Source organism: Rhea pennata, chromosome 21 (assembly GCF_028389875.1).
Source record: "Rhea pennata isolate bPtePen1 chromosome 21, bPtePen1.pri, whole genome shotgun sequence".
NCBI classification, from domain to species: domain Eukaryota; kingdom Metazoa; phylum Chordata; class Aves; order Rheiformes; family Rheidae; genus Rhea; species Rhea pennata.
The window spans coordinates 3,175,126-3,194,944 of NC_084683.1; the positions used below are offsets into that span (position 1 = coordinate 3,175,126).

The 19,819-nt window shown below is 51.6% G+C and overlaps 1 pseudogene; it reads left to right on the forward strand.

Moving 5' to 3' along the window:
* The first annotated feature begins 2,015 nt into the window (after window positions 1-2,015).
* On the forward strand, window positions 2,016-10,704 carry LOC134149714 (alanine--tRNA ligase, cytoplasmic-like; annotated as a pseudogene).
* The last annotated feature ends 9,115 nt before the right edge of the window (window positions 10,705-19,819 follow it).

Consider the following 19,819-nt stretch of genomic DNA (forward strand, 5'->3'; position numbering starts at 1 on the left):
AGTAGAACCAAACGCACCTTCCTGACGTTCTATAGCTCCAGGATTTGGAACCATACTTCAAAAGGGAATTAGCTGAGCAATATAGGTACCCTTTGCTATAAATATTGGAGGGAAAAAGGCCTTAATCATAATCTTTATCGGTCCTGTATAATAAGCATCAACTAAGCCAGGTAATACAAAAATCCCCTGCACAGAAGTTGACGAATGACCAATCAAAAGGGCACTCAACCCAAATCCCAAGGGTCCTTTCATATTAGATTCTACTACTTGAACTTGATCATTAATCAAGGTAACTCCTTCGTTTACAGCCAAATCTAGTCCAGCACTTCCTCGCGTGGCAGATCGAAATTGGGAAAGGCATCCATAGTGCCGGTCTGAAAGGGTATTTGTTTCATAACGCCCCCCTTCTGGGCGCTCAATGATAAGTTTCCCGGATTGTTCAGATCATTCACCCCCAGCTGAGTGCCGTTTTTATGCATTTTAGATCTACACATTCGGGCAATGTGCCCGGGCTTTCCACATCAGAAGCATACCAAGTTAGAATCCCTATTTCCTCCCAGCCGTAAATCTCCAGCATTATTATTTCGAGGACACCTATCACGAAAGTGACCTCACTACCCACACAAAAAGGAATCCCCCAGATGCTGCCTAGGATTTTCCTGTGCTTGCAAAAGCGGCTTTAGGGCAGCAGCGAAAGCAGAAGCCTAAGCTTTGGCATGAACAGCTGCCTTATCTTGTTCTGTTAATAGATCAGCGTGGCTACACGCTTCTATCATTTCAAGAAGTCCTGCTGTGCGAGGTAATGTAGCAAGTATTCGTTTACATGCCGTACGAGCATTCTGAACAGCTAAATCCTTCCCCACCGCTGCCTTCGCTTCTGGTGATAAATTAGGAGATTTTTCTATTGCTAGTCACAACCTATCCAAAAATTCTGTAAAGGGTTCTGAAGAGCCCTGAATTATTTTTACGTAAGAAGGGACCACAGCTCCCATTTGCGGTACAGCTTTCAATGCAGCAAGTGCCAACTGCTGGGATTGCTGCAAAATGAGACGGTGTAGTTGCGCCTGCACTTGAGGGGTAGCGTGTTGCCCTTGCCCAAGCAACATATCAACCGTAGCTGTACTCAACAGATCGCCATCAGCTAAGTCTATATTATCATTGCAGCAACCTCAACACGTTGCTTCCAATCATCTTTAAATATCAGCTTTTGCGTAGGACTTAAAATCAACGCAGTTATACTTTCCACATCATAAGGCATCAAAACATTTTGTGCAAACAAAACATCAATCAGATTTTGAACATAAGAATTTTGCATGCCATGCTCCATCACTGCTTCTTGTACCTCTCTTAACATTCGCCAATCAAACGGAACCCATTCAAGCGTTCTATGCCCCTGAGGGTCATGCCCGGCCTGAACAGGGTATGCGGTCAACTCAGTAGTCAACTCCCTGACTGCGTGAAGTGAGCACAATTGCTGCATATTGAACAACTGCAGTACATCTTGTTTGCGAACTGGTCCCCTCAGACCCACTTTGCAACTGCTACATCCCACGCAGGGGGCCCCGCCGTATTGACCGAGAGGCAGGCAAGGAGGGCCTTGATCACTGCTGGCAGCCACCCAGTGGATCCACCCTTCCTGCACTGGCTCTTTCTCCCCCTTATTCCCCTCCTGGCCCTGGCCTTTCTAGCAGCTTGTCGCCCCTCAGACACCAGCACCTCAGGCCTGCGCACCAGAGCGAGCCCGCGCTGAGCTTCCCGAGGCCTTGTGGTAAGGCGGGATCACAGCGCCCGCAGAGAGCATGCGCAGAGAGCATGCACGGTGCTGCCCCGCCTGGCGTCACGAGCAGCGCTCTACAGTGGGGCCGCAGCGCCTCAAATGGCGGCGCCCTGCCCAGCTTCCGCCCAGCTTCCGCCCAGCCGTGTCACGTGGCCTCATGTTCCGCCATTGCATCAGTCAGCAGCCGCCCCGCCCCTCGGCCTGGCAAAAGGGGCGGGGCTTATCCTGAGCGAAGACGATGACGACAGCCAATCGGAGAGGGGCACCCGGTGCCATCAGCGGGGGCGGGGCAGCTCTTGCGGCGTGGCCCATGGTGCAGAGCGAGGGGTTGCGGCGGGGGCTGCGCAGGTAGGGGGTTGGGGGGTGCCACACCAGACTGGGTGCTGGCGGCAAGGCGCTCGCGGCCTGCACAGCACTGCTGGGCGCAAGCCCGCCACAAAGCGTGCCGGGAGCCTGCCTCTGTCAGCGGCCATGGCAAATGCGGGGGCTGGAGTGACTGAGACGGCCTGCGGGACCTCTGCCGGGGCTCTGGGTGGCTCGGGGGGCCGTCGGCACTTGGGCTTGCCCCCGCGACCTCTCTTTGCCTCCCAGAACGGTGCGGGCTGGGGGAAGATTCCCCGCGAGGGGGACGGTGGTGACAGGGTGGAGGCAACGGCACCGCTGGTACTGGAGCCGCTGGGAGAGGCTTTTCTTCTCGCCTCTCTCGGAGGCTGAGGACAGTGCTAAGTACCGGGTACAATATACAGGAGCTGGTCTTCTGTCACTGGTGTGGGTAAGGTAATGTGAGTGCTTGCAGGGGTGATTTCCAGGCATCCTTACAGCTGACCCAGCTTGGAGCAGGTGGGTTGGAGCAGGGGATCTCCAGAGGACCTCCAGAGTTTTGGGAATGCCCACCCCTTTTTAATAAGCTCCTCCTGGATGCCTGAACTTACCAATAGTTTGTCAAGCTCTAGGTGCAGTCTAAAGCCTCTTGTAGCCTCTTAGATGGCAATGCGTTTGCCTTTCTCCTTTTGGATAAACGCCTGCTCCCGGTGTGACTAGCTCTGTAAACGCTTCAATTTGCAGGCAATTCAGTTTTCTCTTCATATTTTAGTGGCTGGTCTCTGGGCTGAGCTTGGTCACATTCCTCTGATTTCATTTTAGTGAGATTAAGATTTGTCCCTTTATATCCTGAAGACAGGGTTTTCAAACAAACTACAATCTCTTCCATGGATTGTTGGAAAGTTGTTACTGCTTTCATGATCCGCTTTCATCGCTTTGTTATAAAGAGGTAGCTGGTGCATCTCCTGGGGTCCCCTGCTCTATTGCAGAGTTGGTAGAAACACTAGGAGAAGTTCCTGAGTCTGCTGGGTTGACTGTGCAGCCGTGGGAGCACTGCCAGTATCCCTTCCTTGACCCTTTGGACCACAGCTGGTGCTGCAAATAGGTGCATGAAGAATCCTGGCACAAATGACTAACTATTTTAATGAGTGGTTGGGGCTGGGCTACTGAAAGTGCTCTGCAGGAGATCAGCACACAGTTTTTGCTAACTATATTGCCAGCTGGGAATCTGGCTGCTTTTGGTCCCTTTGGAAGTCCTGGCGCTTGATGTGCTCCAGGAACATGTACATGTGCTGAGTTACAGCCAGTTTTACTCCTCCTTCCATGTAGGAGACAGCAGCCTTGATGTTTCTGAATGCTACTTCAGGTGTGTCCAGGCTGGTGGCATATCACGAGGTGGATAAAATTCATTGCCTTGCTTTTGCTAGCAACATTTGAAAGTGAGCTTATGATACTTTTCCTTCATTTAGATTTCTTTCTTCTTTTTCCTCTCAGTTCAAACCCATCTTCCTCAATACTGTTGACCCCTCACACTCACTCGCTAAACTGAACAGAGCTACCAACACTCAGAAATGCATCTGAGCTGGAGGCAAGCACAATGACCTGGATGATGTGGGAAAGGACGTCTACTGCCACACATTCTTCGAGATGTTGGGGTCCTGGTCCTTTGGGGAGTATTTCAAGGTAAAACTGGCAGCTCTGAATCTTTAGCGCAAAGTTGCCCATCTCCATGATTTCAGCAAAGTGTTTGTCTACAAATGTACCAAGAGGAAAGAAAAGACCTCTGCTCAAGAGTAGTTCCAAAGGTTCCCAAGGCATGTTGTGCTCCTTTGGAATAGATGAACATGGAGTAAAAACCCCACACTGCAGGATGTTTTGAGATTAGTCTCTTAGTGTTTACAAAGGTGCTTATATTCTCACTGCTGGTTTGGTGTCTTCAGGTAGAGGTTTTATTGGCTGTAGCCATGGAAAGTTGCATATGCTCTGACTATGACCTCAAAGAGAAGTGATCATAACATAATGATATCCTTGCCCAAGCTTCTTGCTAGAGGAGGGTTCAACTTCACAAAGGGGTGTTAAGAATACAGTATAACAGCAGATTTCAAAGGGTTTTTTTTTAGGCAGAGAACCTTCTAGGGGCTAATTTGACTGCATTTGGAAAGACATATGAGATGTTCCATGTGCCTTGTGCGTTACATATATTAGTTTGCATATTTCTTATAACAAAAGTCTGCAAATTCTTGACTATTTCCTCTGTGGAGAGCTGTTTTGGTCCAGCTTCTGTCTGGTAGACCTAATAGCAAAAGGAGACATCTGGAGAGACTTGGCTGAAATGTTGTGTGGAGACTAGTTTCCTGATCTTCTGAATGACCCTGTCAGGCATAGAAGGTTTCTGCATGTTTCAGAGACTCCCTGGGTAGACTGTAGTCAGCTAGTGAGTACAGCAGCTGATATTCTGCATGGGCAGGTGTTGCATGTTGAAGAGAAGCTTCCTTTTACTTGCTTACTTCATCTTTCCTTCTACAGGAACTTGCTTGCAACCTGGCTCTGGACCTTCTCACCAAGGAGTTTGGCATCCCTATTGAAAGACTCTACGTTACTTACTTTGGTGGAAATGAAACTGCAGGATTGCAACCAGACCTGGAGTGCAAGCAGATCTGGCTGGATCTGGGGTAAGGTCCTACAATCAAGGAAGCTGCATGTTTTGATAAGCAATAGGGAAGGTATCAGCTAGGCAGCATTGGAGGCTTCTTTTGTGGCTTGAGGGGGACAGATGTCTCTGGTCCTGCTTGCCCAAGTGTGAGTGCACTTCTAAGTTTTGGTAGTTCTACCCAGTTTAGCCAGCAGATGCAAGAGGTCAATACTGTTGAGGAAGGTGGGTTTGAACTGAGAGGAAGTCTAAACCAAGGAAGGCATCTGGGACCTGTCTCCAGCACTCAAAAGTACAGCTTTGTGTTGACAGGCGCTCCTTTGCATCAGGAAATCTTTAATTTTTCACAATTTATGCAACTGTTTGCCTTTGTTCGGAGAAAGGTGGCATGCCTTATGTGGCAGAGTAACAGGCGTATCTGGCATATCACAAATAATGTTTGCAGGGTGGTAGAACTGCAAAGCCAAAGGGAAGCACTAGTGTTAGATGGAAGAGGCCAAGACCTGTACCCTAGATCTTCCAATTCAAAATTTCTTGTATAAGCTTAAGAACATAAGTGCCCTGCTAGGTCAGACCAACAATCTTTTCAGTTCAGTGTTTGGTCTCTGACAGCAGGAGGAGGAGATGCTATTCAAAAAGAACAGGCGGGCCTGGCTGTGGTCTGCACTCTTTTCCTCATCCATTTCCAGCATCTGCAGTTGTTGGATTAAGGACAATAGAGCGTGTGACCACAAGGCAGGCAAGGAAGGGTTGGCTACTGGTGACACTCAGAGTTCATGAGGGGTTAAACAGGATAGATTTAATAAAGGACTTAACGCTCCAAACTGCACGGGAAGCCCTGGGAATCGCACAGAGGAGTCACTGATGGGAGGCTGCCGGAGGCATGGGTCAGACACACGAGTGGGACGCCCAGACAGGGCTCCACTTGTATCCTAAGGGCTTCTTAGTCTACTAGAACTGTTCCCTTGTCTCTGCTTTGCTAAGCCTGAGTAGCTGCTGGCCAGGAAGCAGCTAGACATTGTTGACAAAATGGAATGTGCATGCCTGGGCATGATGGGAATTTGGTCAATGTGTAGTTTCACACGCTGGGCCTGCTATCATGTACTCTGCCAGTCACTGACTCTTCAACAGATCTTCTGCAGGTGCTCTCACTACAGAGGGATACCCTTCTATTTTTATGTTGTGGGGACCTGCACCTCTAAAGTATATCTGATCCTACTTTGAGCCTGTTGGATTTTTGTAATTCTCAGTCATAGTCCACCTTCAACCTCCTCCTCTCCAAACTGAAGACTCTTACTATTTCTAGCTTCTCTTTGTAAAGCAGAAGTTGTACCCCTAGGTAGTTTTAGCTGCCCTCTTCTGTTCTTTCTCTGCCCCTGCCTCACTCTCCTTGAGATGTGGAAACCTGAACTGCACTTAGCAGTCAAGCTGTGAGTATGCCGAAATTTGATGAAGCAATGAAATGCCTTTGGTATTGTGGCTGTTGCCCCCTGTGAAACCTGTTATGAACCCCATGACACAGATCTAGACTGTGGGGCAAAACCTGCCTAGCATGCATTAAAGTGAGATAGCCACTTTTGTTCCTGACTGAGGCTTCACTGAGAAGTTCTGTAGGCCTCTGCCTACTCAGCAAGGAATCTGGGTGGTAGGATCGTGAGAATTAAGCTCTTGGCTTGGTCTGTCACAGGACCCTGACCACTCCTCTGCCCATTCAGGGAATTGCTGAACTGAAATTTCTTTGATATAGTCCTCAATTCAGGGGATTCCTGCCTTGCCATGAGTCTCTGTTGTTCAACAGGAGTTTCTTATTACCGGCTGGCTGAGAGTAGGATTCTGCCTGGCAATATGAAGGAGAACTTCTGGGAAATGGGAGACACAGGCCCCTGCGGCCCTTGCAGCAAGATCCACTATGACCGGATTGGGGACAGAGGTGCCTCGCACCTGGTCAATCAGGATGACCCCAATGTCCTGGAAATCTGGAACCTGGTGTTCATACAGTTCAACAGGTGGGTGAGACCTGCATTTCCAGGTGGCTCCGGTTTTGCATGGGAATTTACTCAGGCTGTGTAGTTAGTGATGACTCCTAGCACAAGACCACATTTTTGACCGTTCTGCCCATTTTTCTTCTGAGCTGCTGAATGGAGAGCACAGCTGAACTATGAGTCCTGGGACTTGCATTTATCCATGCTGTCCCTCGTTAGATGTGTAGAGTCCCATTAACCACAAGCCATCTCTCCTGTCAGCCTTAACCCCAACTTAGCAGTTTGGCCACTTTCTCGGCCCTCTGACTCAGATGTCTCTTTACTGCTTTGCTGTTTGCTACAGCCTCATTCCTGTACCTACAAACACCTTCAGCAATTTAAGCCTTGTAGAAAGCTTTTGAACTTTGGTATTGCAGCACTGAGAAGTTAGAGGAGTCGTGGCGCTTGGAGGCTGGGCACGCTATCATTGACTGAGGGAGAATCCATATGAGCCTTGCTCTTCATTCAGTCCTGCAGGGTCACCCTTCAGTGTCTCCCTGTCTCCCATCAGGCTCTTGAGGTCAACAGGTTTGGGACTGCTGACCATTCCTTTTTTTCAAGAAGCTGTGCACTTTGCAATGTTCTGTCCCCCAGCCAGCTTGAACAGAAGAGGTTGGTTATACCTGGTTTTGAGGGCAAATTAGGAATGATTCCTCAGCTCACAGTAGGGGTTAAGTAGGAAAGAGATGCCATCCTGATCTGGGTCTAGGTTGTTGTTGAGGTTCTTGTTAATTATATTTTATCACAGTTCCTCTGTATGTGATTTGTGTATGGGCCTGTCTCTTAAATCTTATGCAACAAAATCTCATGGAGAGGAGAGATGGGCATGTCTCTGCAGTGCCTCTCTCCATAATGGCTTGTCTTTCCTTTTGGGTTTGGACAGGGAAGCTGATGGGAGTCTGAAACCTCTTCCCAAGAAGAGTATTGACACTGGGGTGGGTCTGGAGAGGCTGGTTTCTGTGCTGCAGAACAAGATGTCCAACTACGACAGTGACCTTTTCATTCCTTATTTTGAAGCCGTACAGAAGGTATGAACAGGGTAGTCTGGGCTTGAAGACTGACCCAGCTTTGTCTGTTTCCCTATTTCCTGGACCCTCAGGGAGATGTAGGGAGGTGATTGGGCAGGGATAGTGTCTGCAGATCTCTGCTTTCCCAGCTATGGTGAGCTCTGCAGATTTGTGCTTTGCTGAGGAGGGTAGAAACTCAGGCTGGCCCAACTGATTGCTACCTTGGGGTATGTTTCCAGGGCAGAGTGAGGGACATGAGCAGTGCAGCTTTCCCATCTATTTCCTGTGAGCTGTCCTAATCGTGTACTCCTTGGTCATCTCTGACACGGGAGATGCTCTGGCCAAGAGCCACCCTTTTGCCAATGATAGATAGCACATGTTGCCACTGAGTACTAGACTCAGAGACAGAATTTGTCCTTCAGACTTCTACCCAGAACCTCAAGTTGTGCTAATCTGCAGAAATCCCCTGCAGAGAGGAGATCTCTGCCCTAAACCATGAATGGTCACTTGCAGAACCAGTGTGCAATTACTCTGTCTTCCTGGGTGGGGAGGGCTGTTACCAGTGCCAGGAACTAACTGTCATGAGCCCTCTGTGTAATACACATTTATTCCTATGGAAGTGTCAGAGCTCTCCAGGTGCAGATTGTACTGGAGAAAACACGGAATGCTCAGATACTTCCTGATCCTCAGAAGGATGTGGGGCAGAACTTCAGAGTTAGAGCTAGAGGGCCACCTTTCCATATGTTAAAGCCATCGGCTAGGCAAAGCAAGTGTGTTCTTGTTGTTTTCCTGCTGTGTGTGGATGTGCTGGAAGCCTGACTGTGAGGACCTTGGCCCATGGTGCAAGATTTGCACCATGTGCAGCCACTCCATTATTACAGCAGTGTCTTTCTCATGGGTAGAGATAGAGACATCCCTAAAAAAGGGAAGCTGGGACCCACATGACAGAATTGGAAAAGCTTTTTCCTGGGCAGGTTAATGCCAGGCTGGAATCTATGAGCCTGTGCACAAAACAGATGTTTTCTTCTTTGGATCTCCATCCACTCTGTCCCTCTCCCTACCTCTGCTCCCGTGGGTTTTTTATGCTGTGGTAATTTTACTCTACCTCCCTCTGGCCCTGGACATCCTTTGGCCCTGCAAATGCAGGCTGTGGCACCATGTGGAGCCCAGCAGCTCTCTGTCTTCCCTGGACACATCAGCTCAGCTTCTTGTAAGAGGAGTGTGCTGTCTGAGCCCTGGGAAGGGAGGGGAGATGAGGCTGACTTGTTAGGTGCTTCCCCTGCAGTTCTTCCACGGTGCCGGTTCCCCCCCCCCCCCCCCCCCCCGCTGTGCCAATTGCCTTCTCTCTGCACAGGGCACTGGTGCCAGGCCGTACATGGGACAGGTTGGTGCTGATGATGCAGATAGCATAGATATGGCCTACCGTGTGCTGGCTGACCATGCACGAACCATCACGCTGGCCCTTGCTGATGGGGGCAGACCTGACAACACTGGCAGAGGGTAAGAAGGGAACTGCCATGCTGCTGCTGCTTCTGTTTTGTTCAGTATAGCTTTCCTGAGGGGAGTGGAGTCTTGTGAGTCTGTGAAATGTCTTTGAAGGCATCACTAGAGCAGTAGATAGAGGAGTGTTTGCCACAGTATATTTGACACTTCAAAAAGCCCTGCAGCACAGTCCCCCAAAAGATGAAGACACGTCAGTCTGAATGCTCTAGTGAGTACCAGTCCCACTGTATCAACCCCCAGAAAGGATCATTATGGACAGGTGGACACAGAGCTACACTTGCAGTAATGCTGCTGTCAAAAATGTAATGAAATTTGGGCTGGGGCACTGTGCAGTGGGTACCGCTCATAGGACTGGTTCTGGGCACCTAGTGAGTCTGAGGAACAGGGCTGAGGCCAGGCACTTCACCTCTGGCTTGCTGCTGGTGAGAGCAGTTAGTTGAGAGAAAATATGGAGAGAGGGTAAACAAGCCTTCATTCTTGGTCCTGGAAGGGGATGCTGGTAGGTGGATACAGAGGGATCTTATGAGCATGAATCAGAGATGTAATGTTAGCATGAGGGCTTGTGCTATCTCCTAGGTATGTGCTGAGACGGATTCTCCGACGGGCTGTGTGCTACTCCCATGAGAAGCTCAATGCCCCCAAGGGCTTCTTTGCTACACTGGTTGATGCTGTGGTATAGTCATTGGTAAGTTCTCTTTTCACTCTGCTATATGTGCTAGCATGTGCAGATCACCATGCTGAAGGGCTAATCCTCTTGGCTGTGTAGGGAGGTGCCTTCCCTGAGCTGAAGAAGGACCCAGATATGGTGAAGGACATCATCAACGAAGAAGAGGATCAGTTCCTGAAAACGCTCGCCAGAGGACGTCGCATCCTGGATGGGAAGATCCAGAGCCTGGGAGACAGTAAAAGCATCCCCGGTAAGGCTGTGACTTCTTTCCAGATGCACGAAAAGATGTTTATCATTTGGGACTGAGTCAGGGCTTGGCTGGGCTGGGAGCTGCGAGCTGGAGTCAAAAGCCTGTTGCTCAGCATAGGGCCACCCCATTTTTCTTTTCTCTGTGTTCGCTTCCTTAGATCTGCAGCAGCTCAGACACAACATGGTAGTGTGATCTCTCTGCCCTGAGCATGCCAGTGAAGAGCTTATCAGGTGTTCATGTTCACCAGGGACTTGTTTTCTACCCTGCCAATTACTGACTGCCATAGCACAGAGCCAATTGGGTGGGACAACCAGTTGAGAGCAGGAAAAGGGATATTGGCTCAAGGAACAGGAGTGCTGACTGCTGTTTTTACTCTGCAGGTGAAACTACCTGGCTTCTGTATGACACCTATGGTTTTCCTGTGGATCTCACTGGGCTGATTGCAGAGGAGAAGGGCCTTGTTGTGGATATGGAGGGCTTTGAAGAAGAGCGGAAAACGCACAGGTAGACAACAGCTCGAGGGGGCACTGGTCTGAGAGGATGCAAGGAGAATTCCCAATCTTTAAGCTTCTGGTCATGAGACTGCTCCTTTCTTATGTGTACACTCATACCTCTGTGCCCTATGGGAGAGTCCGGAGCACACCACGAGACTTCCTATGGACATGCCTTTCCTGTGTAGCTGAGGCTGTGTTTGTACACTAAGGTTGTGAGGCCTGTGGCCTCGAACTCAGCCTTCAGACAGAATTACTGAAGTCCTGGGAGCACCTTCCCTTGTTCCCATGGAAGTCCTGGGTCTCCCTGTCTGAGAAGCAGAGCGTCCAGTCAGGCCTGTAGCTTGGATGTGTCTCCTGACACATGCAGTACAGCAATATAGGGTAGCATGGATGAGCAGGCCAAGTACTTGACCTACCTGTGCTGGGCTCAGACTTGCTTTGAGTGCCTGCTGGCAGTGCTGGAACAGCCTGCTCTGAAGCCAGAAGAGGTGGGAGCATTCTACCAGGTGGCTGGTGTTTGCCCAGAGCATAGCTCTGAGCCAGGTGATCCTAGGAATGCGAGAGTGAGAGCTGTGTGTCCAGGCTGGTGTGTGCAAGCCAGTGCTGAAGTGGGTTCTCTCAAACGTCTGTGCTTGTCACTTGCAGCTCAAATCCCAAGGCAAGGGTGCTGGAGGGAAGGATCTTCTAAAGCTGGACATTTAGGCCATAGAAGAGCTAAGGGCCCAAGGGCTGGAAGTGACTGATGACTCACCGAAATGCAGCTACACTTCAGATCCAAGTGGTGCCTATGGTATGAGAAAGCCTTCTCAGAACCATCCTCTGCTGCGAAACCTTTCCTCATACATCTCACAGGCAGGAGCTTCTTTGTCAGGTCTTCCTGGCATTTGCCTCAACAAGGGTCCCTCTGAGTTTATCTTCCTTGGGGCATGAAAGTGGGTGAAATGCGTGCACATGAATAGCACATTTGTAATAACTTGAGCAGAGAAAGAGAATTGCAGACTGTCCAAGGGCTGCTGTAGGGACTGTTCACATCAGTTGCTGCTAATCTGATCAAAGAGACCTAAGGGGACTCTTCCCCGCAGCTTCTTGTCTCCACGCTACAGTGTCTACATTTCCTACATGCCCGTTGCCAGTGCCACACAACTTTGCAGATGCTCCTCAATCTATTAGTGTCCTTGGCCTGCTTGCTGGTTTTGGCTCTTGCTGCTAATTCTTTGATATAGCCACACATGCTGCTGTCTTGTATTGTGAAAGTGTGGAAAGAAGTGTCATTCTCTGCCTTGAAAAGTATTGAATCAAATTCCCTCTTCCTCAGCTAGATGTTGTCCTAGTTCTTCCTCTTTACACCTGTTTGTGTGTATAACTGCCATGAGCTTGTGCAATAACTGGGAGCCTTTGCTATGAAGTTCTGCTTCTACATGGTATCTGCAAGGTTTTCCTATTCTACTGACACTGCCTGTCCTCCCGGTGACAGATTTTGGGAGCCTCTTGGCCACAGTGAAAGCCATCCGCAGGGAGAAGAAGTTTGTGGAGGAAGTGTCCACTTGCCAGGAAGTATGGGATAGTACTGTACCGCACTTGCTTCTACGCTGAGCAGGGTGGGCAGATCTATGACGAGGGCTACATGGTCAAGGATGACACCAGCAGGGAGGATGTGATTGGGCTTGAGAGCCTGTCATAGTCTGAGCTGGGGCCTGGGCGGGTGCGTTCAGAGAGGAAGAAGGTGTCAAACAAGTTCTAGTAATTCCATGTCCATAGCAGGCATCAGACATTGCACAGGTTTCCTTCTTGGGGGTGCAGCATAGCACAGGTGTGCTGGGGTTTGCTTCCCTGCTTCTTGGGAGGCTTCACTAAACTTCATAACTTCATGCTGCAGTGTTAGGCTGTCACCAGGATGCAGGTGCCTGCAGTGGTGGTGCTGGGACATGGTGCTTCTGAGCCATGAAGTGGGGAGCTGATTCAGCTCTGCCATGCCCCATAACTGTGCCCCACCTTGTCCTTCATTCATTTCTCTGCTTTGCAGCCTGCATACTATGCCTGCAGGTGCTTGGCTTGCTCGTATCACATGCAGCAGTCCAGCTTTCCCTCAGCTGAGACTTTTCCAGTTGCAGTCAAGGCCTCTGGCTAGACTGTCTCCCCCTTGGTCTGTCTCCCTCTGCTCACTGAATGCCTTTCCCTCCTTGTACAGAAAACAGAGTTCACGGTGAAGAATGTGCAAGTCCGAGGGGCCTATGTGCTTCACATAGGAACTCTGTATGGGAGCTTGAAAGTAGGAGATCAAGTCCATCTGTCTATTGATGAGGTGAGTTAAGACACAGTATAATAGATGGCTTCACCTCTCAATTCTGGGAGGTTTTAGCCATTTCCTTCCATTAGTGCTGCTCTGGGATGAGAGTCTGCTCTCCCTGCAGCATGTGGTATCATGGCTCTTCCAGTTGAGCTGGAGTAGTGGCCCTCCTGCCTGAGATCTGGCTTCCTCCTCCTGCAAGGCAGATAACACGCTGCTGGCTCTGAGCTACGGACACTGGCTTTTGCTTGTCCGTAGCAGAATCATGTTCAGGGCATGACTGGGAGCTGAGACATGTATGCTGCCCCACTGGCTTGGGGATGACAGCTGAGAGCCTGGGTGGGCTGCCCTGGTCCAGACATTGCTGTAGCAGGCTCAGCCTGCCGAGTGAGCACTAGGCTAAGCCCAAGTCTGCAAAATGCATTTCCTTTCCCTGAAGGGGCTCTTCTGGAGCAAAAAGGAAGGCTACCATCTTACAGCGCTTTTACCTATTGAAGAGGGGAGACAGTGTCTGTGACCTGGTCTGTCCCTGGCCTCTTTCCAGACAGGCCCAGTGAGGGGACATCCTGGGAAATGCTGTGTGCAAATTGAATGGGAAATGCCCTACTCCCTAAGCCAAGGCTCCAGGGCAGTGGATTTGATGAGCCTGAGGTCTCCTCAGGCTAGTTCAGTTTCTCTTGAAGCTGCACCATAAAATGCACTTCCCTTGTTAGAGACTCTGCAGTGCAAGGCCCTATTTAACAGTGGCTTCCTCCCCCAGACCAGGCGGAGGTCAGTCATGAGCAACCACACAGCCACCCGCATCCTCAACTTTGCCCTGTGCTCAGTGCTGGGGGAAGCTGACCGGAGGGGGTCATTGGTGGCACCAGACAAGCTGCGGTTTGCATTCACGGCTAAGGGAGCCTTGTCTACCCAGGAAATCAAGAAAGTTGAAGGGATTGTCAACCAGATAATCGACGAAGTGAAGGTGGGTATGGCTGTCAGGTTCAGAAGGACCTTGTGGGCTGGGATGGTACTCAGTCAGTTCACTGTCCCAATCCTGTAGAAAGGATCCTGTTCTTTTCCTGGCAGACCCAGGCATAGGCTTGCCACAGTGTCTGAACTAGCCTCAGTGGATGACTGGGGCACCAGTTTTCAGAAGAAATCTGGTGTGAACCCTATTCATTCTGTGCTTTCTCCTCCCTGTGACTGAACTGTGCAGTGTAACGTGGGTTTATGTTTGTTGCCATTCCCCAAAATGTTCCAGGTCAAAGATAAGTTTTGCCTTGCTTGAGGTAATGATTATAAGCCTCAGCATTCCCAGTGCACTGTCCTGAGTAAAACTGTGTTTCCTGTCAGCCTTTGCAGACAGGGAAACTGCCTGTACACCTATGTCCCTGCCCACACATACAGTCTATGGCAGTGCTGGGAGCATAGTCTTTGCCACTCTTTTTTCCCTCTTAGGCTTTTGATGGCTGAGTTGAGTCCTGTCTCCACTCTTGCTGCATCTCCTTTATTTATTTATTTATTTATTTATTTATTTATTTATTTATTTATTTATTTTTGTTGCCGTGCTGATACCTGCTGAGATTTTTAACTCTCTCCTGTGAGTTTGTGTCCGGGTTCTTTCAAAGGCACTTGCAGAACTCCAGCCGTACTGGCCCCTTTGTGATTGTGTCAGAAGAAGCAATTGCTAAAGGCATCCGGAGGATAGTTGCAGTCACCGGTGCTGAAGCTCGAAAGGTAAGGGAGAGGTAGGAGATAATCTTCTGTGAAATCTGTGCATTGCAGGAAATCACTGGAGCATGCACACACACATGGTAACCCTCTACCGAGGTTCTTTTCAGTCAAGTTTGGCCAGTATTTCTACTGCGATAACTCGGCACCACAGGGTATCGTTATGAGTACGTAAAGGACTCCTGGCTTGAACTCCACCAGCCCAGTCACAGAAAGGGATGTTGCTGTCAGTGAAGGTTGTGCTGGAAGTCTCTGTGTATGACATAGCTGGAGGAGAGAGCTGGAGGAGTCTAAGTTCTAGCTGTCGTGTTAGTGGGGCAGAAGGGCATAGGGTGGATCCCAGAGGTGGCTGCAGGGCAAGCTCACATTGATTTGCAGGATAGGCTGCAGATCTAAAGTCCTCTTGGGGGGGTAAGTGTCAGAATTTATTCGGGCTTGGTACTGTGCTCTCCGTTGAGTGTGGGAATGGCAAGGAGTCTCCGTGTCTGGAACTGCAGCATATGGTTCTGGGCAGAGGTCAGCTTGGTAACTCTCTCTGCAAAACATAACTTGAATTTTACTCTGCTAGGCCCTCAGGAAAGTAGACAGCCTCAAGAAATTGCTGTCTGACCTGGATGCCAAAGTGAAAGTGCAGACAGCTCCCAACAAGGATGTGCAGAAGGAGATTGCAGATCTTAGTGAGGTGAGGATGGGGGCACTAGAGGGGGGTTCAACTCAGCTAATACAGGCCGCCTGCCGCGTGCACCGCTGGCTGTGCTTGGGGGGCCGGGCCGGGCCGGGCTCCTCTTTCCCTCCCTCTTCCCCTGCTTCCCTCGTGGGGCGGCCAGCTGGAGGATACCGCTGAATCACCGCTGCCTGCGGGGCCCCGAGGAGTCGCAGCCGCTGGAGGTGTGGGTAGCGGCGGCGGCCGAGGAGGAGGAGGAGGAGGAGGAGGAGGAGGAGGAGCAGGAGAAGGAGTTTCGGGACCCGTGCGCCTTGCGGCCGCTGTTCACGTGCATGGGGCTGCTGAGCCAGGCTGAGGGCTCGGCCTACGTGGAGCTGGCGAGCGGCACCAAGGTGCTGTGCGCCGCCTGGGGCCTGCGCGACGCGGCCGCGGTGGCGGAGCCAGGTGGCGCGGCGGCGGCGGGGGGGTTGGTGTGTGAGTTCCGGCGCGCACTCTTCGTTGGGCATGGGAGGCAGGTGGCAGCACACGAGGCGGCGGCGAAGCGTGAGGCGGCGGTGGTGCTGCGTGAGGTGCTGGAGCCGGTGGTGCGGCTGGCGCGTTACCCGTGCGCACACCTCGCCGTCAGCGCGCTGCTGCTGCAGGAGGGCGGCTCCGCCCTGGCCCTCGCCGTCAGCGCCGCCACGCTGGCACTCACCGACACCGGCGTGGAGATGTATGACCTGGCGGTGGGCTGCGCCCTGTGCTGGCCACCTGGCACCGCCGCCGCCTACTGGCTCCTGCAGCCTAGTGAGGCCGAGGAGCACTGCAACGCCGCCCTCCTCACCGTGGCCCTACTGCCCTCCCTCAACCAGGTGTCGGGGCTGCTGGGCTGCGGCCAGGGCAGACCCCTGACAGCTGGGCCCAGGCCCTACACCTCGGCCTAGATGGCTGCCACCGCCTCTACCCCATGCTGCGGCAGAGCCTCCTGCATGCCTACCGGTGCCGTGCCACCCCCTCCACTGCCTGAGCTGGCCTGAAGGGCCCCCTCCGCTGCCGCAGGCCCCAGAGGCCAGCAGAGCGGCCTCGTACTGCTAGAGCCCCCGGATTTGTCCCCCTGCACTGGAGCAGCCCCCCACTGCCCGAGCCTGCTGGAGCCCAGCTGAGCAGCCGCCTGACTGCCAGAGACCCCCAGAGCCTTCCTGAGCAGCCTCTTACAGCACTGCAGATGTCCCAGAGCACCCCAGCTGCTGCCTGAGCAGCCCGTCCATATTGCTAGAGCCCCCCCTCCCTGCACCTTGAGCGGCCTTCACACCACCTAAGCCCCCCAAAAGCAGCCCCCCCACACACACACATTCCCTGAGCGGCTGCGGAGTGGACCCCATTATCACCTCAGCTGCCAGAGCCTGCCTGTGCCCCCCACCCCTCCACACCACTGAAGTGCTCCTGGACCCCTCCGCCCCAAGGGACTGCCCACACTGCTGAGATCAGCTGCTTTAACCACTGGATCCCCCCAAGAGCATCTTCGCACCTGCTGGAGCCCCCCAGTCAGCCACCCGCGCTGCTGGAGCCCACCAGAGTTTACTAGGCCACCCCTGGACTCACCAAGGCCCAAAGCTTGGAGGTGGCCCTGGTGCCAAGGATGAGACTGCCATGTCCAGCCTGTCCATTACCAACACCCCACCACAACCATCCACACAACAGGACTCGAGCAGCCCTGGCAGGAACCATCTATCACTGCAGCCTGTGCGTCACTTGGACTTTACAGAGACTTGCCTGGACAGTGCTTCGGTGTGGTGGAGATACATGTTTTGGCTGTTTTTTAATATATATATATATATATATATAAAAAAAAAAAAAAAAAAAAAACAGCCTTTCTGATGAGTCTTTGGCCTGCTTGGGTCTGCCAGCAAGACACTGAAGGATGTGCTCATTTGCCTGGCACCGCTAGTCCATGCCTACTTGTCCAACTGACTGCCAAGCAGCAGGCTCAGTCCTTCACAAAGAGGGGGCTCTGCGCACACACTTGGACTTTCCTCTGTTGGCTCCTGGTTATGTGCAACTTGGTGTTAGAAGTGGCAACTACAGCAGCAAATTTTGCCCAGTGTAGTCTACCTCTGTTCCTGATGCAGGCAAGACCTGAGATCAGGGCTGCCCTTACCACTGAGCCCAGAAGTGGCCTGGGCCAGGCGCTGCATGGAGGTTGTTTCTCTGCCAGGAGCACAACTCACTCAAGTGGCCCTTTTTTTCCCCATCAAACCCCAAACTGTTTTTGGAAAACAAGTAGCAGGAGTCACACTTGACTCCCTCCTGGTTGTGTTGTGCTGAGCTGTCCCATGAACCAAGGAGGTGCGCTGGCCCTGGGTTGTCACAAGGAGAGAGCAGCACTGAGGCCAAGCAGGGCTGTGCGCAGCCCAGGAACAACTTTTCTTGTGCATTGTGCTGTCAGATGCTTGGGCTGATGCAAGGCAGAATCTTGCGGGCAATGGTAGCAGGGAGGTGCAGAGGCAGATGGGCGCTGACTTGCCAGACTCTGAGTTGTTACTGGGGATGGAGTGGAGCTGGTCCTGTGAGGCCGGCTGCATCATGCTGCACCAGCCTTAGGACCCTGAGGCTTGCCTCAGCCCATTGAGAAGGAATATCCTGGGCGAAGACGGTGACTGATGTGTTTCCACCGAGAACGCCAACTTCATGTTCATGCAAAAAAGCCAAGCTGTGCTTGGTCTTGTGACTCAGCAGGGCTGGCTTGTCACACCTACGCCCACACTGCACCATCGCTGCGGTGAGCTCTGGGCAGGTGAATGGAAGCAGAGCTGGGAGCACTGCAGTGGATGCTCATCTACGGACAAAGCAGCTGCTTACAATCCCACAGCCAAGCAAATTACCTTGTGGACTGGGGATAACTAGTACAGTCTCAGAGTGGGGGGCGATGGATAGCAGTAACATAGAGCCTAAGAGAAACCAGGCTGGTACCAGCCTAGGGTTACAGGACAGCCAAAGCCCAAGGCAGCGTCACACCATGCTTCTTCCTGGGAGTGATAAATGCTGCAGCTACTTTTAATCAGGCAGCATGAAAAGCACTCAGTTGTAGGCCAGGAGGGTGCCTTAATCCTCTTCCTCCTAAAACCGTGAAGTCACAGGAGCCCATGCTGAGCTGTGGGCCAGCTGCGCGGCTCTTCTTGCTGTCAGTGTTTCCTTCCCGCAGGTCCATGGGAGGCTTGGGCTCGACTGGGGAGCTGGAGGTAGAAACCACAAAAAGTGTAGTGTTCAGACACTCCTGCACTTGGGCCAGGCCCAGCACCAGTTGCACAGCTAGGCTGGTCAATCCAAGTCTGCCACATGCCTGTCGCTGATTGTACACCCATAGAAAGTGTTAAGATTTCAGCTTTAATCACATGCACCCAGGAGCTGCAATGGCACCTCTCACACCTGCCTGAGACCACGTGGATCCATCTCAAGAAACGTTTGCTTCCTTGAGCAGCCCCCAGTGCACATGTGCATCCATGGAGGACTCAGAGGCCTGCTCTCTTTAACGCCACTTCTGCCACATGGCATTGTGGAGAGGCAGCTAGCACCTTTCCAAGGAAGTAGCCAGTATATACTGCACAGTATATCCTAGGACTGTGTGTGGCAGCTGCTTGGCAAAGTCATTCTCTCATGGATGCAGAAAAGCAGGTGCATTTAAGCTTGTTAAAAAGTACATCAGACTCAAATAACCAGAGAAAAGAAATACAAATTTTATTTTGTTTTCCTTCCAACACAATACACTCTTTTACCAAGGCAAATTAGAAATACAGAACAATTTCCTACCAGCAAGAGAAGGACGACCTAGAAATGAGAGACATTGAAATAAGATACAACTCTGCAGAACATGGAGAATGAAAGGGACTACGAGTCCCTTGGCTGAAGATAAGTCCCAAAGCACTCTCCTGCCACTGTCTACACAGCCAAAACGTGCCTGATGGCAAAGCAAACACCTCCCATTATTGGTGACAAAGCTGCTCAGTGGGAGTCCTGGTGACTGCAAATGCTGTCGGGTAGCACAGCAGAGAACAGTCAAGGAGTGACCAACATAGACGACACATTTGTGAGTGTGGGTGACTGGCAGCAATTGGGCTTGCACTACACCGCACTAGGCTGCTGGCGTCGAACTGCAGGGAGCTGCCAGACCAAACAGGACGGGCTGCAAAGGCCCCTTCCATGTGCAGTTCCTGATGACTGGGCCTCCCATAAGCAATGAGGGGTATTTCCAACCTGTCACCTCCCAGAAGAGACAGAGCTGCAACTTTGCCCTGTTTTGTGATGCCAGTGACACGGGTGGAAAACTATAGCTTACACCAGCCTTCTGCATTCGTCTGCCAGCGCTGAGGCTGAGCTCAGCGCGCAGACCCAGCTCCCTCCCCGGAAAGACTCAGCCCTTGCTGTGAAGGCCCCCTGGAGCCACCTCAGGGCGGTACTCATCTGCACAGCCTCTGATGGTACAGCA